Consider the following 13649-nt stretch of genomic DNA (forward strand, 5'->3'; position numbering starts at 1 on the left):
ATTTGTAATGCCTTAGTGCACCAAGGTTTGGAGCTTGGGATGGCTTTCATTAAGGGTGTTCTCTTAGCGCACTTATTCCATTGACACGACAACTTTGTAAACTCATGTAAAAGTCCATATGATCCTGTAATTGATATCACATATTAACTGCATACACCACTTTAAGCCTAGTGTGCTGATAAAACAAGGCATGTTTTACTCACATGGTAATGAACAGGTTACAGATGAGATGAGTCACTGGATGTGATACAACGGTGGGGCGATATACTTTATATTATACAGTGCTTAGTGTGCTGATAAAGCAAGGCATGTTTTACTCACCTGTTAATGAACAGGTTACAGATGAGATGAGGCACTGGATGTGATACAACGGTGGGGTGATATACTTTATATTACACAGTGCTTAGTGTGCTGATAAAGCAAGGCATGTTTTACTCACCTGGTAATGAACAGGTTACAGATGAGATGACAATCACTGGATGTGATACAACGGTGGGGCGATATACTTTATATTACACAGTGCTTAGTGTGCTGATAAAGCAAGGCATGTTTTACTCGCCTGGTAATGAAGAGGTTACAGATGAGATGACAATCACTGGATGTGATACAACGGTGGGGTGATATACTTTATATTACACAGTGCTTAGTGTGCTGATAAAGCAAGGCATGTTTTACTCGCCTGGTAATGAACAGGTTACAGATGAGATGACAATCACTGGATGTGATACAACGGTGGGGTGATATACTTTATATTACACAGTGCTTAGTATGCTGATAAAGCAAGGCATGTTTTACTCGCCTGGTAATGAACAGGTTACAGATGAGATGAGTCACTGGATGTGATACAACGGTGGGGTGATATACTTTATATTACACAGTGCTTAGTGTGCTGATAAAGCAAGGCATGTTTTACTCGCCTGGTAATGAACAGGTTACAGATGAGATGACAGTCACTGGATGTGATACAACGGTGGGGTGATATACTTTATATTACACACTGCTTAGTGTGCTGATAAAGCAAGGCATGTTTTACTCGCCTGGTAATGAACAGGTTACAGATGAGATGACAATCACTGGATGTGATACAACGGTGGGGTGATATACTTTATATTACACAGTGCTTAGTGTGCTGATAAAGCAAGGCATGTTTTACTCGCCTGGTAATGAACAGGTTACAGATGAGATGACAGTCACTGGATGTGATACAACGGTGGGGTGATATACTTTATATTACACACTGCTTAGTGTGCTGATAAAGCAAGGCATGTTTTACTCGCCTGGTAATGAACAGGTTACAGATGAGATGACAATCACTGGATGTGATACAACGGTGGGGTGATATACTTTATATTACACAGTGCTTAGTGTGCTGATAAAGCAAGGCATGTTTTACTCACTTGGTAATGAACAGGTTACAGATGAGATGAGTCACTGGATGTGATACAACGGTGGGGTGATATACTTTATATTACACACTGCTTAGTGTGCTGATAAAGCAAGGCATGTTTTACTCGCCTGGTAATGAACAGGTTACAGATGAGATGACAGTCACTGGATGTGATACAACGGTGGGGTGATATACTTTATATTACACAGTGCTTAGTGTGCTGATAAAGCAAGGCATGTTTTACTCACCTGGTAATGAACAAGTTACAGATGAGATGACAATCACTGGATGTGATACAACGGTGGGGTGATATACTTTATATTACACAGTGCTTAGTGTGCTGATAAAGCAAGGCATGTTTTACTCACCTGGTAATGAACAGGTTACAGATGAGATGACAATCACTGGATGTGATACAACGGTGGGGTGATATACTTTATATTACACAGTGCTTAGTGTGCTGATAAAGCAAGGCATGTTTTACTCACCTGGTAATGAACAGGTTACAGATGAGATGAGTCACTGGATGTGATACAACGGTGGGGTGATATACTTTATATTACACAGTGCTTAGTGTGCTGATAAAGCAAGGCATGTTTTACTCACCTGGTAATGAACAGGTTACAGATGAGATGACAGTCACTGGATGTGATACAACGGTGGGGTGATATACTTTATATTACACAGTGCTTAGTGTGCTGATAAAGCAAGGCATGTTTTACTCACCTGGTAATGAACAGGTTACAGATGAGATGACAGTCACTGGATGTGATACAACGGTGGGGTGATATACTTTATATTACACAGTGCTTAGTGTGCTGATAAAGCAAGGCATGTTTTACTCACCTGGTAATGAACAAGTTACAGATGAGATGACAATCACTGGATGTGATACAACGGTGGGGTGATATACTTTATATTACACAGTGCTTAGTGTGCTGATAAAGCAAGGCATGTTTTACTCGCCTGGTAATGAACAGGTTACAGATGAGATGACAATCACTGGATGTGATACAACGGTGGGGTGATATACTTTATATTACACACTGCTTAGTGTGCTGATAAAGCAAGGCATGTTTTACTCGCCTGGTAATGAACAGGTTACAGATGAGATGACAGTCACTGGATGTGATACAACGGTGGGGTGATATACTTTATATTACACACTGCTTAGTGTGCTGATAAAGCAAGGCATGTTTTACTCGCCTGGTAATGAACAGGTTACAGATGAGATGACAGTCACTGGATGTGATACAACGGTGGGGTGATATACTTTATATTACACAGTGCTTAGTGTGCTGATAAAGCAAGGCATGTTTTACTCGCCTGGTAATGAACAGGTTACAGATGAGATGACAGTCACTGGATGTGATACAACGGTGGGGTGATATACTTTATATTACACAGTGCTTAGTGTGCTGATAAAGCAAGGCATGTTTTACTCGCCTGGTAATGAACAAGTTACAGATGAGATGACAATCACTGGATGTGATACAACGGTGGGGTGATATACTTTATATTACACAGTGCTTAGTGTGCTGATAAAGCAAGGCATGTTTTACTCACCTGGTAATGAACAGGTTACAGATGAGATGAGTCACTGGATGTGATACAACGGTGGGGTGATATACTTTATATTACACAGTGCTTAGTGTGCTGATAAAGCAAGGCATGTTTTACTCGCCTGGTAATGAACAGGTTACAGATGAGATGACAGTCACTGGATGTGATACAACGGTGGGGCGATATACTTTATATTACACAGTGCTTAGTGTGCTGATAAAGCAAGGCATGTTTTACTCACCTGGTAATGAACAGGTTACAGATGAGATGACAGTCACTGGATGTGATACAACGGTGGGGCGATATACTTTATATTACACAGTGCTTAGTGTGCTGATAAAGCAAGGCATGTTTTACTCACCTGGTAATGAACAGGTTACAGATGAGATGCATTTCAGACTATTTCATAAAGTGGATGTGTATGTTTAGTTTTGCCAGACAGATGCGCAGGACTGCTACACTCATCCTTCTGCCGTGTGGTTTTTGTATCCTGCTGTTTATAAAATACAGCGACTATTTATTAGCTTTCTAGGCGTGTGCGGCTTCATGACTAAACAAGGCAATAATGAGCGTGCACAATGCAGCAAGTGCCCTTACAATCACTGTAGCACAAGGTTTTCTACGCCTAGTGGCAAGTATAGAAAAGAGTGTCTAAAAGGCAGGATATTGGGGGTGTGGTCTGCAGGCGTCCTGCATTATCTCAGGGCACTGTCCTGTTAATCCCACCTGCCCAGGAGTGCAGGGTCAGGGTAATGTTTTAAAGGGATAGTAAGGTCAACATTTTAATGCACGTAGAAGAATTGCATATTACTATAGAACTACTGTATATTTGTAATATACATATATTGGCAAAAATGCTTCTAGTAAAAGCTTTCACTGTTTTAGTGATTATTTTTCTGCATGTGAAGCATAGCCAGATATTTTCAGTGCACAAGCATTTTAAATACTGCAGCTGCAGTGGGGCTTATATCATGTCAGCAATTACCAATACAAAAATACTTCTACTCAAAACTAAAATATATCCATTTGGATTCCAATTTTGGCTGGAATGTCCCATAAGTCACAACAACATTAATTCAAAGATAACCATGTTTAGTTGTGTTTCAGCAATCTTACAGATGTAAAATCATCAGCAGTAACATCACTGGGCAATTTCAGTGTTTTTTTTAATAAAGAAGACCTCTTTCTCCGGCGTAGCATGGAAGATCCCCTTGTTCATCATTAGCTGTTTTGGTTTCGTTTTTATCTTACTTTATTAGTATTAATATTTCATTTATGATCAATTTCCAGAAAGAACTCGAGTGCACTTATCAGCAGAAAAGGTTTGGTGGTGAGGGTCCGTGCTAGGGCCAAATTATAAAGGTGTTTGTGGCGTATTAAATGTCCTCTCCGTAGCACTAATGCACTCATAATCAGCCTACTCTACAGTCAGTGCTGACACAGCCGGACATCAGGCTACTAAATGAGGAGCTACATGTGACATTTTATTTAGTTTAATAAAAACCAGCAACAAGATCATTCAGATGTAAAAGACTGGTGCTGATCTGTTTAAACACAGCAAGTTTCAGGAGCTCGGAGGGAGGGAGGGGGCCTCTGAAGATGTAGGTCAGGATAACCCTGCAAAACAATAAGCCATTTATAGGAAAGCTCAGGGGAACCTTCCTCTCAGTTGTCATTAGTGAGGCAAGGAGACGGTTTTAGTGCTCGTGTGATGCAGATTAATTATTATCGGTTATTTGTAGAGCAGCAATAGATTCCGTAGCGCTGATAATAATTCAGTTTAATAGTACAAACCACAAACAGAATTTTATTTCAATGTGAAAATTACATTTACAAACCACTCCTTTACAAGATAGTGTATTATCCATGCCCAGGCCTTTGCCAGTTTGCTTACTGCCTACACAGTTGGCGTTGCCTTTACAGTTTGCTTTCTATATCGCATCAATATTGTGTTGGTTTAGAGATTTCTTTTACAAGATATGACGAGTCCACGGATTTCATCCTTATGGGATTACGCCTCCTTGTCAGCAGGAGGAGGCAAAGAGCACCACAGCCGAGCTGTATATATATATAGCTCCTCCCTTCCCTCCCACTCCAGTCATTCTCTTTGCCTGTGTTAGTGTAGGAAGAGGTCAAGTGAGGTGTTAGTTTAGATCTGCAATCAAGAGTTTGTTTTTAAATGGTGCCAGTGAGTACTATTTTTCTCAGGGTAGAGCATCAGGTTTCTTTTCAACAATGGGAACTGAGGAGATTCTACATTCTTGCTTCACTCCCCATGCTGGTGCTGCCCTGCTGATGGTCTTATCAGATATTACATAAGGCCCTGTTTGTCCCCACAGAACTACAGGAGGTGATGACAAGGGACCTCTTCTTCAGGTCTTTATTTTTGTTGTCACCTCTGCACCTTGGCTTTTCCTTTCTCTTCCTAACTTTGGTTGAATGACTGGAGTGGGAGGGAAGGGAGGAGCTATATATACAGCTCTGCTGTGGTGCTCTTTGCCTCCTCCTGCTGACCAGGAGGAGATATCCCATAAGTAAGGAGGAAATCCATGGACTCGTCATATCGTAAAATAAATAAATTCAGGTAAGCATAAATTTCCTTTTTGTGTTTAAATACACTAACATTTGCCAGAATGCTTACTAAAGAAGTTAGCTGTGGCCTCACCCATGACTCATTACAGTGTAATTGCTAGATGTGCATGCACCCAGCCTATGTGTGTATGCAGAAGCTATCATGTGACCTCACCCATGACTCAGAACATTGTAACCGCTAGATGTGCATGCGCCCAGCCTATGTGTGTATACAGCAGTTAGCTGTGACCTCACCCATAACTCTCAGATCATTGTAACTGCTAGATGTGCATGCACCCAGCCTATGTGTGTATACAGAAGCTATCATGTGACCTCACCCATGAATCATTACAGTGTAACTGCTAGATGTGCATGTACCCAGCCTATGTGTGTATGCAGAAGCTATCATGGGACCTCACCCATGACTCAGAACATTGTAACCGCTAGATGTGCATGCGCCCAGCCTATGTGTGTATAAAGAAGTTAGCTGTGACCTCACCCATAACTCTCAGATCATTGTAACTGCTAGATGTGCATGCACCCAGCCTATGTGTGTATACAGAAGCTATCATGGGACCTCACCCATGACTCATTACAGTGTAATTGCTAGATGTGCATGCACCCAGCCTATGTGTGTATGCAGAAGCTATCATGGGACCTCACCCATGACTCAGAACATTGTAAACGCTAGATGTGCATGCGCCCAGCCTATGTGTGTATACAGAAGTTAGCTGTGACCTCACCCATAACTCTCAGATCATTGTAACTGCTAGATGTGCATGCACCCAGCCTATGTGTGTATACAGAAGTTAGCTGTGACCTCACCCATAACTCTCAGATCATTGTAACCGCTAGATGTGCATGCGCCCAGCCTATGTGTGTATACAGAAGTTAGCTGTGACCTCACCCATAACTCTCAGATCATTGTAACTGCTAGATGTGCATGCACCCAGCCTATGTGTGTATGCAGAAGCCATCATGGGACCTCACCCATGACTCAGAACATTGTAACCGCTAGATGTGCATGCACCCAGCCTATGTGTGTATACAGAAGCTATCATGTGACCTCATCCATGACTCATTACAGTGTAACTGCTAGATGTGCATGTGCCCAGCCTATGTGTGTATACAGAAGCTATCATGTGACCTCATCCATGACTCATTACAGTGTAACTGCTAGATGTGCATGCGCCCAGCCTATGTGTGTATACAGAAGTTAGCTGTGACCTCACCCATGACTCATTACAGTGTAACTGCTAGATGTGCATGCACCCACCCTATGTGTGTATACAGAAGTTATCATGTGACCTCACCCATGACTCTCATTACATTGTAACTGCTAGATGTGCATGCGCCCAGCCTATGTGTGTATACAGAAGCTATCATGTGACCTCACCCATGACTCATTACAGTGTAACTGCTAGATGTGCATGCACCCAGCCTATGTGTGTATACAGAAGTTATCATGTGACCTCACCCATGACTCTCATTACATTGTAACTGCTAGATGTGCATGCGCCCAGCCTATGTGTGTATACAGAAGCTATCATGTGACCTCACCCATGACTCATTACAGTGTAACTGCTAGATGTGCATGCGCCCAGCCTATGGGGCATATTTATCAAGCTCCGTATGGAGCTTGATGCCTCGTGTTTATGGCGATCCTGCAGGCTCGCCAGAAACAGCAGTTATGAAGCAGCGGTCACATAGACCGCTGCTCCATAACCTGTCCGCCTGCTCTGAGCAGGCGGACAGACATCGCCGCAATTCAACCCGATCGAGTACGATCGGGTTGATTTACACCCCCCTGCTGGCGGCCTATTGGCCGCAAGTCTGCAGGGGGCGGCGTTGCACCAGCAGCTCTTGTGAGCTGCTGATGCAATGCTGAATACGGCGAGCGTTTTGCTTGCCGTATTCAGCGAGGTCTGGTGGACCTGATCCGCACTGTGGGTTCAGGTCCGCCAGACCTTGATAACTTGGGGCCAGAGTGTGTATACAGAAGCTATCATGTGACCTCACCCATGACTTATTACATTGTAACTGTTAGATGTGCATGGGCCCAGCCTATGTGTGTATACAGAAGCTATCATGTGACCTCACCCATGACTCATTACAGTGTAACTGCTAGATGTGCATGCGCCCAGCCTATGTGTGTATACAGAAGTTATCATGTGACCTCACCTATGACTCTCATTAAATTGTAACTGCTAGATGTGCATGCGCCCAGCCTATGTGTGTATACAGAAGCTATCATGTGACCTCACCTATGACTCTCATTAAATTGTAACTGCTAGATGTGCATGCGCCCAGCCTATGTGTGTATACAGAAGCTATCATGTGACCTCACCCAAAACTCATTACAGTGTAACTGCTAGATGTGCATGCGCCCAGCCTATGTGTGTATACAGAAGCTATCATGTGACCTCACCCATGACTCATTACATTGTAACTGCTAGATGTGCATGCACCCAGCCTATGTGTGTATACAGAAGCTATCATGTGACCTCACCCATGAATCATTACAGTGTAACTGCTAGATGTGCATGCACCCAGCCTATGTGTGTATACAGAAGTTAGCTGTGACCTCACCCATGACTCATCACAGTGTAACTGCTAGATGTGCATGCACCCAGCCTATGTGTGTATACAGAAGCTATCATGTGACCTCACCCATTACTCATTACATTGTAACTGCTAGATGTGCATGCGCCCAGCCCATGTGTGTATACAGAAGTTATCATGTGACCTCACCCATAACTCATTACATTGTAACTGGTAGATGTGCATGCGCCCAGCCTATGTGTGTATACAGAAGCTAACATGTGACCTCACCCATGACTCATTACAGTGTAACTGCTAGATGTGCATGCACCCAGCCTATGTGTGTATACAGAAGCTATCATGTGACCTCACCCATAGCTCTCATTACAGTGTAACTGCTAGATGTGCATGCGCCCAGCCTATGTGTGTATACAGAAGTTATCATGTGACCTCACCCATGACTCATTACATTGTAACTGCTAGATGTGCATGCGCCCAGCCTATGTGCGTATACAGAAGCTATCATGTGACCTCACCCATAGCTCTCATTACAGTGTAACTGCTAGATGTGCATGCGCCCAGCCTATGTGCGTATACAGAAGTTATCATGTGACCTCACCCATGACTCATTACAGTGTAACTGCTAGATGTGCATGCGCCCAGCCTATGTGTGTATACAGAAGTTAGCTGTGACCTCACCCATGACTCATTACATTGTAACTGCTAGATGTGCATGTGCCCAGCCTATGTGTGTATACAGAAGCTAACATGTGACCTCACCCATGACTCATTACATTGTAACTGCTAGATGTGCATGCACCCAGCCTATGTGTGTATACAGAAGCTACCATGTGACCTCACCCATAACTCATTACATTGTAACTGCTAGATGTGCATGCACCCAGCCTCTGTGTGTATACAGAAGCTATCATGTGACCTCACCCATAGCTCTCATTACAGTGTAACTGCTAGATGTGCATGCGCCCAGCCTATGTGTGTATACAGAAGTTATCATGTGACCTCACCCATGACTCATTACATTGTAACTGCTAGATGTGCATGTGCCCAGCCTATGTGTGTATACAGAAGCTAACATGTGACCTCACCCATGACTCATTACATTGTAACTGCTAGATGTGCTTGCACCCAGCCTATGTGTGTATACAGAAGCTATCATGTGACCTCACCCATGACTCATTACATTGTAACTGCTAGATGTGCATGCGCCCAGCCTCTGTGTGTATACAGAAGCTATCATGTGACCTTACCCATGACTCAGAACATTGTAAATGCCTACTTTAGCTTCCTTCTGTGTACTAGGATGCCCCCTCTGGTTATCACACTGCCTCCCCATAGTGCTGCTCTCCTGTGTTTGCCAGTTCTGTAATTTGTGTAACTCTCGTTCAAGGTGTGTAGAGAATCAATAACGATTCACCTTTTCCCTTATTGATTAAAGTGACAGGGAGAAAAATGATCTTCCAAGGTCCCCCATTCATCACACCAGGTTTGGTTATAGAAGCAGCGGCACAATCCTCTTCACCTCCCAGAATTTATCCTTAGCCAATGTCTAGCTGAGTTAATGAAAGTGTAAACACAGTGTCCTTTGTGACTATGCAGCAGATGAAGTCTGCTTGTATTACATCTTATGTATCATGTAAGATATAATACCTGTAACATGTTCCCAGTTTTCTGTGCACATCAGTGGGTCCCCTCCCTTCCTCAAGGGTTAATGAAGTGCGATCATTTAAGGACATTGCATGGGTAAAATCCATTACACCTTGTGACTCATAATGACTTAAACACCAACTATAACAGCTGGCAATGCAGAAAACAAATAGTTTTATTATTTAAATGAAAAAACAATGGCTTGTGATCTTAGAGTAGTGCAGAGACAATCATAATAAACATAATGTAAAAGAAATGGAGGCTTTTTAATTTTATTTTTTAATTGGGTCGGAATCCCACTTTAGAAATTATTAAACTATTTCTCAATCTTTATGATTCAGAAGACAAAATGTCAAAAGCTTCATAAAGTTCATAAACCATTTCATGTTTCAATCCCAATTGATATAATTTTTTTCTTTCTCTAAAATAAAACACAGTATTTAATATGAACTGTAGTTCACCCACTGCCTTACGTGTTCACGTGTATTTGTAACTATAAACACATAGACCATGTGAGTATGAGGAGCACTATGTATCATGTGCTTTGTTCTTCCTCTTGTCTCCTTTATAAATACTGTTAACATTAAATACTACAGTCTACATACCGACCTCCCTTACTTTATAAAGTTATCAATAGGGATCTTTTATGTCTAGAAGTGTTTCTACCAATTGTATCCGCTGACTACATCCCAAAAAGAACAAACTCATATCGGTAACCTGGATTTTCTCCCCTGATGAAAGAATGCTACCCCACATCACCAGACACCAGCTTTACATTTAAATTCTAGTGCCATCGGTATAGGCAGCAACTCGTGTCTTGTACTGCTGGACAGTTAGTTCTTATTGTGAATGTGTCAGTCATATGCAAGTGGTCGTCATTGGTGGGTATGGAGTATTGTGCCAGTAGCAAGTATAATCTTCTAGAGACTCTGCTCTGAAAAAAAGACAAATAACTGAAACCACATGAAGGGTTAAAGTGTGAGAAGTCTGCTCCAGCATGAAATGTGTGTTTGGGTTATTTACAGATGAAGGATGTCATCTCTTTGGTAATAAGTTCTGTAAGGCTCTAGATAATCCATTGACACAAGAGAATTATTTTGTTTAGTCTTTGTTTTTTAGGCGTGGGACACAGCAGCAGGTAGGGAGTGTTGAGGGTGGTCTAACTACTGTTTGTGCTATTCTCATCACAGTTCATTTTCCTACAGGATCCATATGGTGCAGAAAAGTGCAATAGCTAAAAGGTGCTTTAGAGATCATTTATTAGAGTGATTTTTTTTTTTACTTCAGCAGTCCTTATGGAGGCTACTAAAGTATAATTCCTCTAGGGCTAAATAAATAGAATAATTCATTCCAATAAAAGATTAGTCTGAGAATAGCATGTAAATGTATTTATTAAAGTTTCATTAGTTGTTTAAATATTGTCAAAATAAGTGTAACGTTTTAGTGTCTATTAAACAATGGGAGCTGCCATGTTGTAACTTATTTAATATTAACATTTTATCATTTTATATTACCATCTCAAAGTGTTTAATGTCCCTTTAAGATGGTTATGTGACAACTCCTGCTGCAGTGTTGGTATCTTTCTGGAATGTGAGGCTGCACTTACCTTTAGGGCTATTTTTTATTTCCATTCCTTTTGAAGCCATCGCAGCACGGTCATTCGTTGTATCCCACTTATTTATAGATTTATTCCTTGCCTACTTTCTAGCTCTTACTGGTCCTGCAGCACAATTGCCTATTTCAAACTAATTCCTGTCTACTACTTTTCATTTAAAGGCTATTTCTTCCAAGGACTGTACAGGTGAACAGGTTGCATCAGTCTTTAAAAATAGTTTGTAGGATGAATGTTGTGTAGGTCAGTTATTTTCACAGCACGTGTTTCCTATATAGTGGATTTCTCACTTATGGGTCTACTTCTTCAGTCTACCCTTGCTGAATATATATATATTATTATTATCGGTTATTTGTAGAGCTCCAACAGATTCCGCACCAGATTTTATATATATATATATCTATCTTGTGAAACTCTAGGGATTTTTATTTGAGACCAGAATTTTTCCTGATTCTGTATATGATTGGTACTCTGCGTATAACGTTTTTGATAATACAAAAATAATGTTTTGTTAATATCAGATACTCCCGTATATCTGTTGTCCTGGTCCCAGATTGCGAATATATAGTTTTTTTTTTCTTTCTACCCTTGACTAATTTAGCAAGAAATTTAGCTGAATAACCAAAATGTCCCTTGAAACAAAGGTTTAGTTTTTTCTCTTCTTCTAAGGATTTTTGTCTAAAAAAAACATCCCGTTCCTGTCTAGCGCTAGAATACTTTTTCCAATACACACAAGTTGGATCTCTAACGTATTTCTGATAACTATTCTTAACCTGTTTAGCGAGTTGGATTTCTCTCTTAATGCTTAATGCCCCCATTTCAGCAAACGAGATAGCAGAAGCAATTGATAAGGCCAAATTGAACAAAGCTGCAGGGCCGGATTGTCTCCCTGCAGAGTATTATAAAATACTCGCAGAAGAAATTAAACATACCTTAGAATTTTTTTTAATAATTATTAAAGAAATGGGAATGTACCTTCAGAATATTTTACGGCCGCTAACATCTCTCTGATTCTTAAAAAAGGGAAAGACAGAGAGGATCCAGGGTCTTAGACCAATTTCCGTACTTAATGCGGACTATAAAATATTATCCTCTATCTTAGCATCTAGATTAATTCTATGTCTTGATTAAGTGATACATCCAGATCAATCAGGGTTTATGGCTTCTAGAAATGTCTCTAAAAATACACGGAAAGTGACAACCTTAATAGATTATATATAGAATGCTCGCCAAAACCCAGGTAGACATTTTAAATATGATTGCGCACTTTTAACCCTTGATGCTGTAAAAGCATTTGATTCCATAGAATGGGAATATCTATTTCAGACTCTCGAAAAGTTTGGGTTTAAAAATGATTTTGTTCGGTTTGTCCGTAATATCTATCAGTGTCCAATATCCTATCTCCTAATTAATAATAATATTACCTCAGGGATAAGACTGAAAAAAGGTACTAGACAAGAGTGTCCCCTGTCTCCCCTCCTGTTTAACCTTGCACTAGAACCTCTTGCCATAAGGTTGGGGGATATATTAGAAGGTATTTCTATCGGGCAGACTGTCCTTAAAACTTTATTATATGCGGATGATATACTAATCTTTCTTTATAATACACCCAGGGCTATCCCGACTGTGATAGATTGCCTGAATTTTTTTAGTTCATTCTCCGGTTATAAAGTGAATTATAATAAAAGCAAAATAATGTGGTTATATAAAACAAGTTATGTTGCAGACAATCTGGAATTCAAGGAGGTAGATGCTCTTAGATATCTCGGAATATATCTCCATAGAAATCCCGTTAGATGGTATGGCCTTAATTTCTTCCCGTTATTTCAAAAAATTCACACCGACCTGAAATTTTGGGCTGCTCTTCCACTATCGCTGACTGCGAGAGTGAATCTTATTAAGACAATAATTTTTCCCCGGTTTCTTTTTCTTCTACAGAATCTGCCCTTGATGCTATATAAAGCAGATATACGGAAATTACATTCTAGTTTCTCACAATTTATTTGGCATAATAAGAAAAAAGCACGAATTGCATTCGAAAAATTGATGCAACCTCGTACAGCAGCCGGGCTAGCTTTACCCGATATAGCGTTTTATAATCTTGCAGCTTTGGGCAAAATTGCGCTTGACTGGCTCATAGAAACAAGTTGGTTTTCTACATTAGAAATGGAGAATACTCTAGTCTCTCCCTTTTCTCTCAAAGCTCTATTACACACCCAACCAAAAGAAACACTGCATAATGTAAAACGTTTAATATCAGTAAATAACGTAGTTCTCGCTTGGCAAAAAATATGTTCCCTTATAGGTCTA

At 40.8% G+C, this 13649-nt stretch overlaps 1 protein-coding gene across 1 annotated transcript in view; it reads left to right on the forward strand.

The window, feature by feature from the left end:
* The window catches only part of SND1 (staphylococcal nuclease and tudor domain containing 1), a gene marked incomplete in the record, with an annotated part of 1252242 nt that overhangs the window by 869928 nt on the left and 368665 nt on the right, over nt 1-13649 (forward strand).

This window comes from Bombina bombina, chromosome 6 (genome assembly GCF_027579735.1).
Source record: "Bombina bombina isolate aBomBom1 chromosome 6, aBomBom1.pri, whole genome shotgun sequence".
In the NCBI taxonomy this organism is placed as follows: Eukaryota; Metazoa; Chordata; class Amphibia; order Anura; family Bombinatoridae; genus Bombina; species Bombina bombina.